The 17,447-nt window shown below is 38.4% G+C and overlaps 1 long non-coding RNA gene across 2 annotated transcripts; it reads left to right on the top strand.

The window, feature by feature from the left end:
- Positions 1-7,485: 7,485 nt before the first annotated feature.
- Positions 7,486-8,835, top strand: LOC127536752 (uncharacterized). Of its 2 annotated transcripts, XR_007945945.1 has the most exons (3): positions 7,486-7,533; positions 8,262-8,370; positions 8,530-8,835. It is a non-coding gene; the product is annotated as an uncharacterized LOC127536752 (long non-coding RNA). The 2 variants fall into 2 exon arrangements; XR_007945944.1 differs by lacking the exon at positions 7,486-7,533 and having other exon boundaries at positions 8,071-8,370.
- The last annotated feature ends 8,612 nt before the right edge of the window (positions 8,836-17,447 follow it).

Raw genomic sequence — 17,447 nt, 5'->3', positions numbered from 1 at the left:
AAACACAGAAATCTGTCATACAAAAGTCATGCAAAGGGGAAAAAAAAACACAGGAAAGTGTGAAAGTGTTGAAATTGACATTTGTCATTCAGTATAAAAAGCAAACACAAAGCAACAGCGAATCCGAGCAGTAGATAGAACAGACTGGACAGCGAAGTTATGAATCTGGGCATGACCCAAACACTTACTCCCTGTATGTGGGAGTGGTGAGGGGTGGGGTTGGCCTTCAGGGCGACCTAAGGTCAGTCACTCTAATAATATCCCATTGAGGGAATGTAACTCCTGCAAGTAGTCAGTGTTACTCATGAAAATGATGTCAGTCAGTAAGACGAGTGACATTCAACACTGATATATGCAGCGTAAAATATGCAGAGAGAAAAAGAGGCAGAGATTATCTGTCTGTGTGTACTATCGGATAAACAGAACTTTGCACAAGGCCTCTGCTAGTAACAGTCTGTGCATCAGCACTTTTACAGTTTTGACATAGCGGGCTTATCTATCAAATTAAAGTTCTGCATGTTCCTTTCTTTAACTTTTGTTTACTTGTAAGGTGCTTTTGGATTGCTTTCCCCTTTTAATGTATGCAGTGTAGTAAACAGGTTCAACTACACCACTGACCTTGTTGTAAAATGTCTGGAACTGCTGCAAATCATCCATTATGTAGCTGGGTCTTTAAGATAAGCAATATGTTTGGTACCAAAAACATTGAAGACATTTCCTACCTTGCAGGAAGGACTTGTGAACCTTCAACAGGTTGTCTAGTTTCATTTTGATGTAGAAGTTCTAATTTCTGGAAACTAAACTGTAATGAAAACAAACAAACAAAAATAGAAAGAAATCATTAATGCTTTTATGGAAGCTTTGCCAGTAAGCACAAGCTGAGATATCTTTCTACAAACTGGTTTACTTCCAAACAAGAAGGTTTAATGGTTAATATATATATCTTTTCATTTGGTTATACTCCTTGCAGTGTCTATGGTTCTTAGACAATCAGATTTTACTACATCTCAAGAACCCACTTGCATTATGCATTTCCTGTAAATATCGCTGGTTGAAGAAAGAAATGAAAAAAGAAAAAGCTGCATACCACAAGCACAGAAACAAACAAACAAAAAAACAAGAGTGAAGGAATTTCCCCACAGACGCACATTACAATGCAAGCTTTGACATGCATCTGCCCTTGTATGTCATTTTAAGCGCTTAATCTCTTTAGTGAGTAAAGCAGAAAGTCTTTGTAATTTCATATGCTACAACCGAGTGACAGTGTAGACATCACAGCAAAGATCCCTGCTACAGCTGATGTCTTTGATTCTTAATGTCTGACCTTTTGCTTTATTTTTTTTTCAGTCAAATTATTGTTATTGTGTCCTTCTTTAACCTTAAAGGCACAGTCCGTGATTCAAATATAAATGCACAGCTGCTACTTCCTCGTACAACATTGTCCTACCCACCCGTCACGACATCTCCGCACACGGATAACTTTGTCAGACAACCTATTTAATTATTGTTTCCAGTCCGAATGTGGTCGCCAGACTTCCAGCTCAGTGGAGACCAAATCCCACCGTTTCGATACAGATGACTACACTAGTCTTCTGGCCAGCAACCATCCATGGTAAGGTGGGAGTGCAGCCACAGAGAGATCTTGCCAATTCTCCTCATAGGTTGTCTCACTATGCTACAGAATGCCAATCAGACATCTGTCAACTGACACTTCCCTCTGTTTTAGCTGGCCCCAGAGTTAGAGGCCTCCCCACAAAGTACAAACAATGCCACCGTAACATCACTGGATGAGGCTGACGATGGCCTTTTGAACTTCAGCATCCTTTGGCCAGATGGTGGAACTGGCTGGTGGCAGCAAAGGCCAAAGTTGGGTATGAGAGCTTTATACTCTCTGCCCCTAGACTTGGCCATGAATCTTATAATGAAATCTTTTCACATGTGGTGGAGCTGCTGGTTTTTAATGACGTGGATGGACAAAGCATCTGTCCTGTTGAGCACAGAATCTGGATATGATCTGAAATTTAACTCTGTCCCAGCCTAGTTCATCAAAGTCATCACTTATGGCTTTTAGGAGTGTGTAACTGCGCTACCAATTCAGGATGTGCTTTAGAATTTTTTTTCTTTTTTCATAAAATATGAATATAATTCTCAAAATGAAAATAGCTAATACTAGTTAAACAATTATAAAAGTAAATGTTTTTGCAACTTCGTGATTACTTGAAGAGATTGTTTTGTAACATGGATTGTGTTGTTAGTCATGAATAAATTATCCATAATTGGGGGGATAAAAATCTACAACTGAACATTATTTTCTGATGGTATTTGGTTTGTTTGTATCAGTCTCTTGAAACGCTACTGAAAAAGAAGAATGGTAGTATGTTAAGAACCATCTGACATGTTTTTTCATCTAGAGGAAAAACTAATGTACACACGTAGTTTATATTGTTGGCAAAACTGCAATGGCCAGTTTAATATAGAAATATGCCCCATCTTGAAAAACTTACTATCTCAAAGTCCCCTTATGAGACCATTTAAGAAAACTGCTCAAATATACTCAGAATTTGAGTTCTGTTGTATCCTGCTATGCTGTGCTGCAATGCACTGGTGGACATTCCACTCGTGTTTATGACCTCCTCTTTGAGTGTATCCTCTTTATTTCAGTCAAACATTCAAAACCTGGCTGAAGCCCAAAACTACTCTTGCCACATGGAGGTCAGAGAGCTGACCCAGTTCTGCCGGTATCTGGGTTTGTTCCCTCTGCCAAAAACTGGCATGTTGGGGAGAACTTGTCAGAGAGGCACTGAAAGAAAGAAGATAGTGTTATTACCTTCCATTCACTCCTTACATCATCATTTGATGGCAGAACAAATGTCTCACCATCAAAGTAGGGCCACTATTTTTTTTCGAGCTAAAGACTAAACCTCGTATTAAAGTGACTTATGATAACAATGGACGTATCACTAAATTGTCGTATTACTGTGGAGAGTAGAAGTCCTGTAGTCTAGCCGCGCTAGACCCAGGTCTGAAGACGCAAGGGTCTAGGAACTCTCGACAGGGAGGGAGGCGGGCTAAAAGGTTGTCTTTCAAATCACTCTGCAGCAATTGGGTAGGTATACAACCAATCAGCGCAACGAATAGGCTGACGTAGTTCCTAGAGCACTGGAAATCAGAGGATGCGGGAGTTCGGTGAAGCCTTATTTATACAGTCAATGGGTGAAGCTCAAGTATATTACAGACATGTTAACAGAAATCTTTAAGGGCTGTGGCCAAAGCCGAGTCGAAAGATAACTGTTTATTGTGCACAGCCATCTTCTTGTCTGTCCTTGTTTCTATGGTTGTTTCCGTCAGAATCGTCGTGCCTCTGTCGTCACTTAGTTACGCCCGCCTTCTGACTCTACACTTCATAGTGATTCGTCGGCCAGTTTTAGGAGCATCCAACCTCGAGGCTTGCAGAGGGTAACTAGACCGACCCTGGCAGAGAATTAAATTTGTTGCCGTGGGTTGTCTAGTGCGGCTAGGCTAGAAGTCCCGCCCATCGGACCATCAATTTGGACCTTTTATTTGGTTTGTCATCCACAACCTTTTACCTCCCCCATGCTGCTACAGTTAAATTTATTCCATTCCATCTTCAACTTGGAAAGTAAAATAATTGCCTCACAATCTGAATAGCACAAACACTACAGACATTGGCCTTCAGTCATTTACTCACTTCTTGTAATGTGTTTTCAGTGAAAAACACCAAAGTTTTATCGAATTAAAACTTCTTAAACGTGGTCCCAAATCAAGATTACATTCAGCATTCAATAGGAAATCTTAAAAATCAATTCATCATTCAAATTTTTCCAGTTATTGTTCCGATAACATTGTTTAGCAAATAATAAATATGACTCATTTCATCATTTGCAGTTTTATGATGGCACGGGGAGTAACTATGCAGAGTATTCACACAAAGCCGAGTATGATGACGCATGCAACTCCATTTAGTGCAAAAAAAAAAAGAAAAAATAGTGAATATAAGGTAAAAATGTGGGACAAAATTTTATACACCAGCTTTAAAACTACAAAACACTAAAAGCTCTGGAGGGAAATGTAATGGTTATTTTGGCTCTATTTGGATACGAAACAACCAGGTGGTGTTCATTCTAGAACAGATGGAGCTTCTGGGGCTCTTATGGTGCAAACCTCACGCTCATTTGAAAGGAGTTTTAACTGTTAAGTGTCATGAGTTTCAAATGGTGCACCAAACATCTATGTGGTGCATGATTATCATAACTGTCATAGCTCACATCTCTGCCAGTCGTGCCTCTCTATGTCGGTCAAACTGACAAAAACTGGCCAAAACCCAGAACTAATCTTGTGACAGAGATGTCTGAGAGATGACCTAGTTCTTCTCTTTGGGTTCATCCCCTCTGTCATAAACTGGGATGCAGTGGAAAACATGTCTGAGAGGCACTCACAGGGAGAAAAACAATGCCTGACATCTTCCTCCAGCACAAACAATCTGATCACTGTGAGTCCATGTGTCACCCAATAAAGTACAAAAGAGAATTACTACCTTGTTTTGATTTCATGATACCCCCAAAATGCCTGCTGCAGCTGTGATCCATCTGGATGTAGGCCACTTTAATCCATATTTATACAGGGACCACCAGAGTACTTGCAAACTCCAACCATGTGACTGTCTCTGATATCCTGCAATGTCCCTTCTCCTGTGAGCCCCACCGTGATGCGGCATTTAAGCAATTTCACTTGAACCACAGTGGAGAGAGGCAAAATCGCAGATGCCTTTGGGTTTACATTTAAGGTAAAAGTACTGACACTTATTGTCTTTCCCAGCTGCAAAAACACATTGCTGGAGTGTAACCCTTTTGCTTATGGGACAAACTGTACAGGCAGCTGGGCCATCCAAACAAGATAACTGCAACTGAATAATTATAGTTTAAGTACATGTAGCTCTGAATATTCCAGTTAGTGTTTCCTGCTTTGTCCTGTCTTGCCTTCTATCTCATATGCAGAACTCTAGGGAAAGATGTTCAAGGCTAATGAAAATGAATTAAAGAAGGAAGGCAGGAGAAAGATAAAGTACAAATAGTAGCTCTTGTGAATTCCAATGCCAGCTCTCATGAGGCTCCAATAAGTTTTTTGCCCTCTTCCCACATTTTGTCCCTGAATTTCTCACTTCCCTCTGCTTTCTTTTCATGGACTGAAGCTGAGCTTTAGTCTATGGCAACAACCTACATAGAGGAGGTTGTTGCCATTTATGCACAAAAGGGTACAATTTAAGGCTGATCAGTTATGCATATCCTTATTTGCTATCATATCACAGTGGATGAACTAACTATCTACCGTATATATATATATATATATATATATATATATATATATATATATATATATGTACACATACATACATAATTGTGTGTAACGTTACACTGTCAGATTTTCAGATTAGACATGTCAGAAGTTTCAAATAATGTAATAAAAGCATGTAAAAGAAATCCCTGTGAGGAAAAAACTCAGGCCTCACACTGCTTTGAACAACTTTTAGTTTTTTTGCTACTTTAGCGGTAAGCTGACATCAGGTCCTCATAGATTTCATTACACTGTCATCTGCTCCAGGCAAACCGTGGTCTTCGTTGCTATTGTAGGCATTTAACGTACACCGGCATACAAATAAGCAATGGTACAGAGGGTACACTGCAGTCTTTTGGTGACAACAGAATAACATTATACTAGTTGTGTTACCATGACCTTTCCTCAACAGTTTTTCACTTCATTTTTACATTTTAGCATGTGTATATATATATATATATATATATATATATATATATATATAGATATATGGCATGCCGTTTAGGAAATTATATATTGAATGAAAGTCGATATATATATATAAAATGAACGTTGATATATATATATATAATGAAAGTCGATATATATATATAATGAAAGTTGATATATATTGAATGAAAGTTGATATATATATAATGAAAGTCGATATATATATAATGAAAGTCGATATACATTGAATGAAAGTTGATATATATTGAATGAAAGTCGATATATATATAATGAAAGTCGATATATATATATAATGAAAGTTGATATATATTGAATGAAAGTTGATATATATTGAATGAAAGTCGATATATATATAATGAAAGTTGATATATATTGAATGAAAGTTGATATATATTGAATGAAAGTCGATATATATATATATATATATATATAAAATGTTCAGATTTTCATTGCATATATTCGTACTTTCATTCAATATATATCAACTCTCATTATATATATATATATCGACTTTCATTCAATATATATCAACTTTCATTAAATATATATATCAACTTTCATTATATATATATTCGTACTTTCATTCAATATATATCAAATCTTTTTTTCCTACCGAGCCCCGGAAGGGACATGTCGGTATAGCGAAGCGACAATGGAGGACACTGACCCGGACGAGAGTTTTATTGAGTTTTATTTTGAAATGGGCCTGAAATACGCAGACATTCAAGCAGTGCGATGCATAGATATATACAAACACTAGATGTCTCAAGACGGAGTCGGCTGCGTCGTCACTTGGCGGCCATCTTAGGACAGGGGACTGCTCTGGCGCACTGTACTGTAGTCAATGGTAAGGTGGATGATTTCCTCACTTTAACACTCACAACTCGCTCAATTCTTGATTGATTTACAAACGGTTTAGTTTATTACAAACCTTATTAACGTGGCTATGATTCGGGCTCAATTCCGAAATCGCAGCTTTTCGTTTTGAAAAATGCGGCATAGTTGTGTGTCTTTTCTGCCTGGCTACTCACATTGAAGATGGTGTTACTCACAATCTGATTTTCAATTATTAGGTTTTCCTGAGACCAACGTTTTTTTGAGAACCGAATCTTTAGGCGAAATTACATTCTTTGTGGTTGTATTTATTTGCTTGTTAAGAGACTTTGATTGAGACCTTAGACTTATTGTTTGCATACATCTATGCCTGGATTAGTTAGCCTGCAGCCAAAATGCATTGTGGGTAATGTAGGCACCGGGTTCATGAAAAGAAAAGACAACATCTCTGTTTGTTGTGCATTGATTTTGGTTGAGCTTTGTTTTTATCTGTGCATTAGAAAGCTGATAGTAATAAAGAAGTGCAATGCTAAATAATAAAATTACATTTACATCCATTTATGCTGAAAAAAGATGATATCTGTGTTCATTATTATATGAATTCAATGATTTTAATTATTCTTATGTAAGCAGTAAAACAAGTACATCTCTGACGTTTATAACAAACCAAGCTGTTCTAAAATCGGTTGAAAATTGAGCAATCTACAGTGATTTTAAAATCCATGCTCCATTGACTTTAATGTTATGAGTGATCGAGCAGCCCTGTCCCAAGATGGCCGCCATGTGGCGACATCGCTCCCCATAGGCTGACAGCGCTCATGAGCCATCTAGTGTTTGTATATATCTATGGTGCGATGCACTAAGAGTCTGCCATGCAGACCAGCGATCCTGATAATGGTAAGTTTTATTTCTCCAACATCCTGCTGTTAGCCTGCTATGAATACGCTAGCTACAACAGTCCCACATCAGTATTATGAACGTTCTGTCAGCTTGCGTGGTCCAGACACCGGATCAGTGATCAGAGGTTGGCGTTGAACTATTGTTTGCCAGCCAGTTAGCCGCTGGTAAGCTAACAAGCTATGCAACAACTCCTTATAAAACCGGAGGAAAGCAGCAGCAATATTTCATTACCAGACCTGTATTCAGAACCTCCCACGCTGTTACACAATGACCCATTAATCATATTACTGAACTATATGGTAATCATTGAAATTTCCCTTGAAGAACCAGTGAACTCTTTGCGAACACATTTTAATTTATGTGTTGATTATGTTTTGTATCAGTAATACAAGTCTAAAAATCTGATTCAAATGATCAAATTAACACAATGAAATAAAGAGTACTGGTAATCTGCAGCTATTTTCATAATTTCAAGGTAAAATTCTGATGTGTGATTTTCTAGCTTTGCAGATGTGGAAATCCAATGCACTGATTTCTTATACACAGATGCTTTTGGTGTTTTTTGTTGTAAAATAAAACAAGGCATTTATCACTGTTGGAAATTATTACAGGTATTATTTGTAACACTTTCTAACATTGTATGGACAAAGCAATAAATCAGTTAATGGATAAAATCATTTGTATTACAGATGCTATCAACAGCATGTCTTGTTCATTTTATTTAGTTGTCGGCCTTGGATGATGAGGTCCAGTTACCAGGAGCACTAGTCTGCAGCTTACTGGTTCCGTCCTGCAGCTCCTCCACGCCGTCCTCCTCTCTACAGACCAAATCAAGTAAGATCTGTTTAGACTATGCAGACATCAACATGATCAGTATGTTATCTTTTGACCCATCCTAAAATCACAAAATAGAACATTTACTTTAAGTTAACTGTGTTTATGAAAATAGAAAATAATTACTGACAACTAGTACTTTTTGGTGCTTTTATGCAGGAAAAGGGAACCAGGAAGCTGCTGTGGATCCTCTGCAGTATCTGGAGAGGTCAGAGGAACGGTTCTTGGAACAGATTGGAAGACACCAAGACGTGACCTCTGCCATTCTCCAGAACATCCAGAAGATGAATGAAAACCTTGGCTGCACTGATTGGACGCATGGTGTCGGTGCTGGAGCAACTGTCCCAGAATTAAACTGCATTGTTGACTATTGGCTTTTCTAGAAAATAAATCTTTTTTAGTACTTCACCTGTTTTGTATTTTACTCATGCACTTTGGGTGAATAAACAGAAATTTGTGATGAGAGATGCAAATTTTGCCTATAATCTACAGAGACTTTATTCAGTGTTCAGTGCACACTTTTGTTACACACATTTTGACAGATAAGCAGTTGTGCTTTTCAAGCAGATTTTAGTCAGAAACATCAGTAGCATATGTTGTTTTTTTTTTTTTTTTTACTGTTACACCAATCTAGGTAGATAAACTGCACTACTGCAGCAGACATATTATTGAAATGTGCTTCTATTACACACGTGGACAAAATTGTTGGTACCCCTCAGTTAAAGAAGGAAAAACCCACAATTCTCACTGAAATCACTTGAAACTCACAAAAGTAACAATAAATAAAAATTTATTGAAAATTAAATAATCAAAAACAGCCATTACTTTTGAATTGTTGATTAACATAATTATTTAAAAAAACAAACTAACGAAACAGGCCTGGACAAAAATGATGGTACCTCTATAAAAGATTGAAAACTATTTGACCAGAGTGACATGATTAACTCAGGTGTGTCATTTAATTGACATCACAGGTGTTTCCAAACTCATAATCAGTCAGTCTGCCTATTTAAAGGGAGACAAGTAGTCACCCTGCTGTTTGGTGAAAAGGTGTGTACCACACTGAACATGGACAACAGAAAGCGAAGGAGAGAATTGTCCCAGGACATCCGAAAAAAATTATAGACAAACATCTTAAAGGTAAAGGCTATAAGACCATCTCTAAACAGCTTGAAGTTCCTGTGACAACAGTGGCTCATATTATTCAGAAGTTCAAGACCCACGGGACAGTAGCCAACCTCCCTGGACGTGGCCGCAAGAGGAAAATTGATGACAAATTGAAGAGACGGATCGTTGGAATTGTATCCAAAGAGCCCAGAGCAACCTCCAAAGAAATTAAAGGTGAACTCCAAGGCCAAGGTACATCAGTGTCAGATCGCACCATTCGTCGTTGTTTGAGCCAAAGTGGACTTCATGGGAGACGACCAAGGAGGACACCACTGCTGAAAAAAACTCATTAAAAAGCCAGACTGGAATTTGCAAAAATGCATGTTGACAAGCCACAAAGCTTCTGGGAGAATGTCCTTTGGACAGATGAGACCAAACTGGAGCTTTTTGGTAAGGCACATCAACTCTATGTTCATAGACTCAAAAACCAAGCATACGAAGAAAAGAACACTGTCCCTACGGTGAAACATGGAGGAGGCTCAGTAATGTTTTGGGGCTGCTTTGCTGCATCTGGCACAGGGTGTCTTGAAAGTGTGCAAGGTACGATGAAATCTGAAGACTCTCAAGGCATTCTGGAGAGAAATGTGCTGCCTAGTGTCAGAAAGCTTCGTCTCAGTCGCAGGTCATGGGTCTTCCAACAGGACAACGATCCAAAACACACAGCCAAAAACACCCAAGAATGGCTGAGAGAAAAGCGTTGGACTATTCTAAAGTGGCCTTCTATGAGCCCAGATCTGAATCCCATTGAACATATGTGGAAGGAGCTGAAACATGCCATTTGGAGAAGACACCCATCAAACCTGAGACAACTGGAGCTGTTTGCTCATGAGGAGTGGGCCAAAATACCTGTTGACAGCTGCAGAACGCTCATTGACAAATACAGAAATCGTTTAATTGCAGTGATTGCCTCAAAAGGTTGTGCAACAAAATATTAAGTTATGGGTACCATCATTTTTGTCCAGCCCTATTTCATTAGTTTGTTTTTTTAAATAATTATATTAATCAACAATTCAAAAGTGATGGCTGACTTTGATTATTTAATTTTCAATAAATTTTTATTTATTGTTACTTTTGTGAGTTTCAAGTGATTTCAGTGAGAATTGTGGGTTTTTCCTTCTTTAACTGAGGGGTACCAACAATTTTGTCCACGTGTGTATAAAGATAAACATAGATATTATCATTATCATCAACATATGGTGCATGTGTTTAACCTTTAAGCTATGTAGGGATGCAAATGTAGTCGAAGCTAAGTAGCTAAGCTAATGCTAACACGTTCAGTGTCCAGAATCAAAACATCTCTAAAAATTACCTGTTTTCTCAAACGTAGTCGCCGTTCCCTGTGACAACCATGAAGACAGATAGATAATCACAGAAGAGCTCATCTGAAGAGCAAATGTCCAATAAGGTTCCTGTTTTTGTTTGCCATGTCCTTCCAGGGCTCAGTAGGAAAAAGTCTGAATATATGGAATGAAACTTTGAATAGATGGAATGAAAATCTGAACATTCTATATTCCGACTTTCATTCAATATATATCGACTTTCATTATATATATATATCAACTTTCATTATATATATATATATATATATATATATCAAAACTTTCATTATATATATATCAACTTTCATTCAATATATATCGACTTTCATTATATATATATATATATATATATATATCAACTTTCATTATATATATCAAAACTTTCATTATATATATATATATCAAGTTTCATTATATATATATATCGCCTTTCATTATATATATATCGACTTTCATTCAATATATAATTTCCTAAACGGCATACCATAGGCATGCCATATACACATATATATATATATATATATATATATATATATATATATATATATGTATGGCTTGTGATTAAAAGACCAAATCCAAAAATGCACGAAGTGAGAAATAAGGTAGGAAGTTTTTTGAAAGATTTTGTTAGAAAATGTACAAACCTTAACCATATGTGTGGCTGTATGTTACACAGCTAACAAATGTTAAACTACCTAAACACGTTTCTTAGATAGAGCTACAGATTTATATAATTTCTGGTACAACATAATTAACCTACAGAATAGCCCGTTTAGGTTTTTTTTTTTTCTACTTTATTTTTTATAAACCGTTTAGGTTTTTTGTTAGCTAATTTTTTTAAAAGTTAAATGGCACACTCAAGGCAAATTCTGAAAAATGAAGGAAGAGTTTAGCTAACACGTCAGAGATCATGGAGGTTCCCATAACAATGAATGGAGTTCCTTTGACTCATGTACACAGAGCTATGTGGAAACAAGGTGTCATATTCGGCTTGGATTCGGGCTTCAATAGATGGACTTTGGTGTTGCTGTGACCAATCAAGAACTAAAGTTTGCTGCATTTAAATTATTAGCTTTACAGTTTGCTTTTCAATATTTCATACTGGCAAGCAGTTCAAGCGGTGCTTGCAAGCAAAGGCTTCCACAAAGTCTGCCAGTTAGGCGAAAGTGGACTTTTAAGAAGGGGGTGCCTTAAAGACCTGAAAATGCTTGTTTCACACAGTGGATTAACTAAGGGGCTGTTTGAGGGCCATTAGAAGTCAAATAAGGATTTCTTTTTTTTGTTTGTGTTTCTTTTTTTTGTTTTGCCCCATGAATCATGTTGAACGACTCTATTGGAGCTCCAGAAAAAAAAAATAGAGAGCTGGAAATGAGTACAATACGTCCCCTAAAATCTTTACTCTCCTTGCTTGCTCTGAGGAGAGCAGTTTCTTTCAGATTTCACCACATCGTCACTACATCCTTCTCCATCATTCTCGTTCTCTTTTCTCCATTGTAATTTACCCCAAAAAACTCGTTGAGGCAGCAACTAATGTTCTCTCTCAGCGTGTCTCTCTCTCGCTCTCTCTCGAGTTCTCCAGGGAGAGCAATGTGTGAGAATTAGGTCTCTCAGCAGACGTGTTGTGGGTATTTTTGCTTCGACAGTTTGAGGCTACAGCAAGCAGCGAGAGATGGCGAACGGGATGGTAGGCTTGTAGACTCTACGCTTGTGTGTCTGTGTGTACCTTCGACAGAGAGAGGGGAGAGTGAGTGAGTGTGCCACACGACACAGGCTTTTGGAGAGGACACCATCTGGTCACGGGCTCCAAAACTCATCCAGCCTGACTGCGAGAAGACAAACAAAATGCACATGCATGAAAGGTGTATAAAGATACATGCATCCATAAATGCACATACGCTTACAAAATAATCAGTGGTATTTGTCTCTTGAAGTCAGTGATCTGATTGAGGTCAGTAAAGGTTTGTGCAAGATGTTCTAGATGGAAGGACCTGTTTATAAAATTGGAATTGGGAAACTTTTATATGTAGTTAGTCTTGTATTGTTAGACTGTGAAATAATAACTAACTGAAGTGCCCGCAAAGAAAAATTAACAATGCACTGGTGTAGACAATGGCATGGGTCATTTATACTGGGACCAAGATCAATGGATCTTGTGATTTGATGCATAATTAAAGGGACAACATCAGGTATCGCTAGGAATTAGGTTCGTATTGGCCAATTCCTAATCTTGTGATTAACATATTGTACCAAAATACATGTGCTTTTCAGATGGCCTGAACAAAATCAGGGTGTGGCGGTCAAAGTGGTGAATTTGCATGCCGCAAGTAGTGTGATTAGTGACGAATTTCTGAATGCTTTATTCATCCTCGAGGGGAGATTGGATCATGTAGCCTATCTAGGGACATGGAAGATGCAAAGGCAAAGACTGATGGAATGCAGTGACAGGGGCAAACAGAGCAGACTGTACTCCATTAAAGGTGGAGTATGTAACACTTTTTGTCAAATTCAGACTATTTTCTCCGCTAGCTTTCTGTTCTGTGTGTGCACTAAAAAACATCGGCTGTTCCCTCACTCTGTAAATGGGAAACAAAGTGGCTGAGTGACTGATCCACACAGCACTATTCCAGCTTGTCCTGTGTATGTTCGTGCGCAGGGCAGGCAGAAAGGGAAGGGCTGAATAGATGGAGGGGAAAAAGGGAGCAGTAGGAGGGAGTGACAGTAAATATGGCACATGCCTAAAAGCTAAACATAAACAATCGTTCTCCAGAATCTCAAACTCCACCTTTAAATAGTGCACACAACTGACAATAAACCTTGCATTACGTTAGCTACTCTTCACTGATCTCTCACTGTGCGCTGTAACAATGTCAGAAACTCCAGTAGCAGCAACAATATTGTTGCTGAGATTTATGGTGAAAAGTTCTTTGATGTTATCTCAGGTCATAACAGAGACACAATGACGCTGTCCTTACAATGCAATGTTCTCCTGAGACAATGACTCCTACGCCGACTTTGTCTGTCTCAATGTCAGATAGAGTGCGTGTGTGTGTGTGCGTGTGTGTGTTTGAGTGAATGAGTGAATGAGAAAAAGAGTGAACGTGTGCGTACTTGTCTATGTTTTATATTTGGATGCTCTTTTGTCCTGAACTTCATTCGCACTGTCGGGCCAATCACTCAGACGTGACCACATTAAAGTGCTGCTCAGTGGCCAACACACACACACACACACACACACACACACACACACACACACACACACACACACACACACACACACACACACACACACACACACACACACACACACAGATACACACAGACAGACACACACACTGAATGAGAAAGTACATACACTGAGGAAAAATTCACCAAAGCAAACCCCACTGTGACATTTAACTTCTTCTGTAGCCCAGTATATTTGCACTGACTAATCCTGTGAGAGTTCGCTTTTACAAAAGAAACTTAGAATACTTGATATCAAAAGGAACACATGGGGGTTTAGCTTAATTTCCACTAAGAATTTTTTTTTTTGTGGGCTTCAGTGGAAAAATCTTCCGCAGTATTGAAAATGAGTATTGTTTAAAATGAATACAAACATAAATTGATCTCTTCTTAGAATCTGTTTCTGTTCTGTTTTAAAAGTCAAAGTTCTCCCCAGTCACAACTTCTTAAAGCCTAGGCCAGGGTAAATATTCACTCTGGAAACACACTGAAATTTCAAACAAGGCCAGGCCCTGAACTACAAAGAAAACTTTAAAAGCACATGCGGCTGCAGATTCATTATTTTCAGACAATCTCCTTTATCGCCTTATCTATAACTTCTTACTATAGGCTATCGGTCAGCACCCTTATACAGTCCTCATAATATGTTCAGTCAATGCACAATCCACTGAATATATTACAAAAAAGAAAAAAAATCTCATATGAGACACTTTGTCAGTTTGCTTTGCAAGGTCACTGCTTTTATTACAGTCATACGCATCATTAGGTATGCTAATTATAAGTATCGGTCTTTAAGGTTTAATATCCAATATGTTAATTTTGTTTTGACGTGTGTTCTTTCAATCCATTGGGTTCTTCAAACTTTGTGCTCTTTCCATTGATTATGACAAACACTGATTATGCTTTTGAGAGTCCAACACATTTCCATGTAACCAAAAAAGATAGAACATGCTTCCATTTCAAAATACTGGCGTTTGATCACACATTACAAACAACTGTCCATTCATATTGAACAATTTTCTTCCCTAAATCCTCATTTGTATTCTTGAATCATGCAATCTTTGTTGGTTTGTATCAATATTCAGTTCAATTCAATCTTATTTGTATAGCACCAATTCACGACATATGTCATCTCATAATACCTGACATAGTATGGTAAATATTTTATCAAATTTAAAAAGAGAACAGCGAGCCCAACAATCCAAAGTTTCCTTTGGATTCCCTATGAGCAAGCAGTTGGTGAAGAAACCAGGTTCAGGGAAGGCGACCGTCTGCCTCGACCCGGTTGGGTTTATGGTTGGGAAGAAGAGGTGGGAGATAACAGGAAGGGGTTGGTGTGGGTGACTTATTTTGATCTTAAAGCAGTGAAATTTGCTGAAAAGTGTAACATTTGCACCTGTGGAGATTGAACAATGAGTGTTTATTATGTTAGAATAGGTGGAGCATTTTGTTGACGGTGACATAAAAGAGAACAGACAGAAACAAATGAGAAAAATGGCACAAAATGTTGTCTCAGTGTTTAACTATTTGCAAAAGCACTTAGACTGGAATAGGAGAATTCAGGATTAAATGCCTTTCCCTGCTTCTCTTTGGAATTTAATAAGACCAGGACGCAACCCTGTGGGGGCTTAGAGGAACAGGCTCAAGGGCCAGTAGGTAGGGTAGCACACAGACAAACAGACAGACACACAGAAAGACAGGCAGACATGGAAGCAGAGAGCAAGTCAGCAAAAAACAGGCAGGCCATCAGGTAGAGAGACTGGCGGGTAGGTGGTCCTTATGGCAGACAGCAAGGTGGGGATGTAAGTGGACAGCAAGAAAGGCAGGCCAGTGACATATTGGTCACACTGACTCCCAAGCAGTCAAGCAGACTGACAGCCGGAGAGATAGATAGACAGAGAGATAGATGGGGAATTATTTGACTGTGCCTTCCACCGTCCCTTGTAGTCCACAAAGGACTTGAGCCGTTGGCATGAGGTATGTCACCAAAACCCCCAATGACAGGCAGAGAAGCCATAATGGAAAGTTTCAGAAGGTGACAGTCGAATAAGAGGGGAAAGTTTTTGAGTAGAGCCTGAACTTTATTCACTCTTTAACTTTTGCTTTTATCATAATGCCATAGCCTACAGAAAACAACTCTCACAATAACTTATCAATTTAAAAGCTCAATCATTACTACTATAATTATAAAAATAATTGTCCAATTTACAGTCTTCTCTTTGCAATTTCATTACTCCTGACCTTTAGACAGGAATGCGTTATATGAAACCATAATTGCAAAAATATGAAATACCTTTCTGACTAATACTTTGCATATTTGTAGTTGTGCAGCATATTGAAATAAATAGATGGACATCACCCAGTTGTAAGGCCTGTTTGGGTGCAGTTTCCTTTCTCGTCATTTCAAGTTGACACTGTGTGGTTGAGCAGTATTGGCAGCCATTTCCTCCCTCATGGTTACAGTGCTATTTGCTGTCTCCGATGATAGAGTTGTCACTGATGTCCCTTTATCATTGCAGTGATGGCCTTAAAATGTCAGTGATGACTCAGTTGACTTGCATGTCTGTTGTCTTGTCCAGACAACATAGTCAAACATTTTGACTGTGCTTTTCTTTTGTTTTCCTTTGTGACATCAACATGTCAACAGCACATTTGAACGTCTTTTTGAGGTTGGCAGATCGATCCAAATATCGGTATTATCGATATCAGCGTTGGTATTGATATCAAACGATACCAGAGTAATGAAATTGATACTTTCGTTTCAGTTTCTCATCAGTAACCTTTCATCAAACAGGTGACCTGGCTGTCTGTGTCAGAGCTCCTGCTGTCACAGAATGGAGCAGCACACTAGGGCCATTTCTTAATATGCCTACTTGTCCATACTTGCATTCTTGGTATTGAAAAATGGCCTTGGCTCCTCTTGTGATTGGGTCTTGTATGTCACGTGACTCAGTGGTGCCAGAAAAAGAAGCAAACAGGCCCAAGTCAACCAGCTACACCATGTAGCATAGTGGTGTAAAGTATAATTTAAATTTCTTCGGTGTCTCTACCTGTCTGTTTTTCCCTGATGCCTAAAATGAGCTGCTCAGCTGTTGTGCATTCCTCAACCAAAACTGAGGAAAGAGGAAGCAGAGAGAAGTCTGACTGAGACACACCTACCTGATGATCAGACTGCAGGCAGGAAGATGCTGAACCTGTGAGCCACTTACAAAGAATAACATAGGCTAAGAAATTAAATCATTAATCACAACCATGATTTTTAGCTTCTAACCATTACAATAAAATGATTGACTGTGGCCTCCACTCTAAAAAGACGTGTGCTGTTTCCTTGCTCATAGAAAACAACATGTGGATAAAATCAACCACTTT

The sequence above is a fragment of the Acanthochromis polyacanthus genome, chromosome 13 (genome assembly GCF_021347895.1).
Source record: "Acanthochromis polyacanthus isolate Apoly-LR-REF ecotype Palm Island chromosome 13, KAUST_Apoly_ChrSc, whole genome shotgun sequence".
NCBI classification, from domain to species: domain Eukaryota; kingdom Metazoa; phylum Chordata; class Actinopteri; family Pomacentridae; genus Acanthochromis; species Acanthochromis polyacanthus.
Note: the sequence above shows the minus strand (reverse complement) of the source record. Positions and strands in the feature narration are given on the sequence as shown.